The following is a 4,285-nucleotide window of genomic DNA, read 5'->3' as shown; positions in this document are numbered from 1 at the left end:
TTTTCTCCAACAACTGCTGTAATCTCTCCTCTTCTTGTTTCTTTTCTTTTTTTCTCCAACAACTGCTGTAATCTCTCCTCTTCTTGTTTCTTTTCTTTTTTTCTCCAACAACTGCTGTATTCTCTTGTTCTTCTTGTTTCTTTTCTTTTTCCTCTAACAACTGTTGTAATTTTTCTTCTCGTTCTTCTTGTTTCTTTTCTTGTTTATTTTCTCGTTCTTCTTGTTTCTTTTGCTGTTCTTGTATTGCAGCCATCAAGTCTCCTATGCTGTAGTTTGATTTTCTCGTTTCTATTTTTCTTTGTCAAACTCTCTGACACCAATTTGTTACGTCTCCGTTTGTTAATTAATTTTCTGTAACTTCGTTCCGACGAAACTTTAGCGACACAAGTCCTTACTTAATAAAACTGGTTTATTCTTTCCGAATACAACTTTACGATACACTTAATTTCAACAATCGCGCTAAAACAAACGCTATAACAACGAACGTGCTCCATAATACTCTGTGACTGCAGATCAATTACTCACTGTCTACACACACATTATTCCCCGTCACGTTGTCACCCTCTTTTATATACCAGACTACCCTATATCTAGTAAATGCTAGAGCATTCGCCAAGGTACAGGACAGTTCTAGAAAGCAGGAGGCGTGACACTAGTCACGTGACCTCGCTGACGCAACAATAGGATAAATGAGTTAGAGCTAAGTGTGTATAATGTGTGTGTAGAACAAATTAATTATAATTGGTTTAATTAATTGTGATTAATTATATTCCTGTTGAGACATGTATTGTATGAGTTATAGTTATTTAGCAACACTTTGTCTACTTTGTGATAATGAATGGGTTTTAAATGTCTCCTTTAGGGCAAATTAATGAATTAGTGATGTACTTTTAGCATGATTTGATAATGTTAGTTGTTCTCTTATGATGTCTTAATTACAATCAACCAATGAATTAGGGTTTTTTTAGGATCATTTAACTATATATGTATTAATTAATTGAAGTAGGGTCCCTTTTTAGGACGACTTGATTAGTGATATTATATTAAGCTTCATGTTCGAAACTCTAGTTCCTCGTACCATTGCATTGTGTACCAAGGTCTTGATGTGCACTACATGGCACCAGCGAATCACTTCACGAGAAGGCCCTGAATGTGCACAATGCAATGTTGTAGGATTTATTTACAACTTTTTAAAAATAGACACTGATAGAATAGGATATTTAACATCGTTTTGAAATCAAGCATAATTATAAAACTTATGTGGATGCAGTCATTTCTTCTTTCCAGTGACTGTGGAGTGACATGAGAACAATTTTCCAAATGTTTCAAACAGTGGCCACAATAGCTTTACAGGTAAGAAATTATCCTTTATACCCATCATAAGCTTAAGTTGTTAGTATATAGGTTTCTTGAATAAAATTATTTCAATACAAGTTACATAATTTTATTTACATCTTATCAATGAAAACTTAAAAATCCGAGGCTAATTTGAGCTCTAGTTAGATTTTAAGATTTGTTTTTTTTTTCTGAAGTTAGATGGATTCATGCCTAAAGTTCTCATAGCTTTCATTGACTATATGATCTCGGAACTAATCTCCAATTTATTGGTATGTACACTATGGAGAAAAGGTTTTGTCTGTGCAAAATTTATGGGACACTTTTGTTAAATGATCGATTAACAGATTATTGATTTGAATAATACTCGCAAAGTTCCGTTGGTGTGGTTGCAAGTGTTTGCAGAATGCATATATTTAAAAAATGCATTGGTAAGTTTATTTTTTTTTTCTAAACTAACTTTGCTATGGACGACTGTGGCAATGATGACAAGTTTAGGAAATTCTTGTTAATTTGCGTTTCCATGACTATCCGAAACAGCAAACCATTTCCTTGGCCTGGTCCCTACAGTACTGAAGGAGTGTGAGTGCAACATCGACGAATTGGTATAGATATGCTGTCAGGATCTGCCCTCCTTATCGACAAGAGCATAGGTGGAGGGGTGAATTCTGTAATGTCCTCAAGGAGAATACTCTAGAGTCTAGACACTACACAAAGTGCCATTAAAGTCTGTGATTGAATGCAATTCCCCAATATATTTACACTGCTAAAGCTAGCGTGTGCTCTCAATGTTTTCTAGTGTTGAGTGCAAATAACTAGCCAGTGTACTCTGCAGACTCCATTATTACACAAGAGTTACAGTGGGTGGTGAAAGATTCTTTTGCCATGATCAACATCCATCATTACTTTCAGCATGACTTAGCGAAAATATTCATTTTATTTGTTAAGTTACACCTCAGAAAAATCGATTTGGAAAATACTTTTGATTAGCATTTAATTACATATATTAATTAGTTTTATTGATACCAATAAGATACATTTAATGATAGTTATTCGTTTTTTTCCTGAACTAGTTCTCGAATTGCGACATCCCACTTTAAAAAGTACCCTGACCTACATTGGGTACCAATATATTCATATTTCTTTGAGCATCATTTTTGATTTAAGTATATTTTTTTAATTACACTAAAACTCTACTTTTCATTTCCATTGAAGCAATTGTTATTTTAAATAGTTTCATACAATAACTTCAGTATTTTTAGTGTTTAAGAAAGAAACTAAAGAAAATTTAGGTTTCTTGGTGTGGTACACATAATGAGAAATGGCATAAGAAAGGACACCTGTATTGCGAAATTAGGTCAAGAGCTAGACGAAGCATAGTCAGTTAGTATTGAAAATCACAAGTTAGTTATAATAATAATAAAATAACAAGCATCTAGCACCTTTGTAGGAATGCTAAGAAAAACGATAGTCACGAGTTTGACAGTGATTAGTTACTGGACGCCAATCCAGTAGTATAGTGAAGGCTACTAAAAAGTTTATGATAGCATCTAAAATCGGAACTTTGTAAGATCCATTACTACAGACTGGAGTAGTAGTATAAGTAAGAATGCAACTGAATCCATCACCATCAGTGTCCAATTACTTAAGAGTTTTGGTTCCTGTTTTGGAAATGCCCGATGAGTTGCAGAAATCATCCAATGAAGTATCAGAACTAATTGCTGGTTGTTATGTATACTACTTGGTAACTCATAATGACAGAGAATATTGTATTGAAAAAACTTATCTGGAGCTGAAAAGTCAGTTTGGTGCAGCTGTTCAACAGTTTCCCAAGGGCAAATAATAGTGATTATTCAGGAAACCAGGAAAATACCTCCATGCTCTAAAATGACGAAGATATCCAACTTACAATGGAATTGCTATTTCTCTTGTTCAATCAATGTAGTTTAGGATGAAATAGTAAAGTTAATTATATAAAAGAAACTAATATCTGTAATAATTGAGTATCTTATGTGGAAAGTAGTTAGTAAGGATTAACTAGCTGAATGTTAAGAGTATGTTATATGCAAGAACTTAAATAAAATTAATTTATTTTGTGAAACCTCTTCTTTTTTTTTCTTTGACTAAATCTCCTCCAGTTAGTAATTTGTGAGCTCCACTCGCCGTTGCATTCCTGCAGGACTTTGGAGTAACTAATGACAGGTTGGTTAGAGTAAAGAAAAGATTAAAAGTAAGTTGGCCGAAAGCACTAAGTAGTATAAATTAAAAATAAGTAGTAAGTAAGTTAATCTGGCTCCTCCTGGTGTAGGCACGACTACAGAAGAGGATGGTGCATGCTCTAGAGTCGATAAAAAGGCTGATTCTAATTATGAAGCTGCTGCAGGGCAACCTGCACAAGTAGGTCCACGCAGTGCTATGTATTTAACGAGTGCTATACCATTGTATCACAGTAGACTCGACTACGATGTTGATGGCTTTATTGATGCTCTAAATGAAGCTGCAAGAATATCAGGTTAGATTGGTGCTCAAAAGGCAGACATTTTAAGATTAAGAATGGTAGGAGAAGTAAACTGTGACACCACAGATTTCCAGTATTTAGTACACGGGTTAGTAGAAGAATATAGAAAGCAAGAAACATTGCATATGATTTTGACAGAAATATGTAACTTGACTCGGCAAGGAGGTGAATCCATCCAAGTATTTGGACATAAGTTGCAGGAAATAGATTGTGCAGAGCTTACACATACCCAAATGAATTAAGGATACAGCACATCCTAAAATCAGATTATGAGCAAGGTTTGCTTAATAGTACAGCTTGAAGTCATGTAAATGAAGTAAATGCTCCCAAAGCAACTTTACTTGATTTGATTGAAGTAGCTACATGAGAGCAACGAGAAAAACAGATATACAGACCAAAACACACTGCTGTAAATGTAGTAACAGAGCTAGT

The sequence above is a fragment of the Limulus polyphemus genome, unplaced genomic scaffold, assembly GCF_000517525.1.
Source record: "Limulus polyphemus unplaced genomic scaffold, Limulus_polyphemus-2.1.2 Scaffold1785, whole genome shotgun sequence".
Lineage (NCBI taxonomy): Eukaryota > Metazoa > Arthropoda > Merostomata > Xiphosura > Limulidae > Limulus > Limulus polyphemus.
This window is presented reverse-complemented; position numbering follows the sequence as displayed.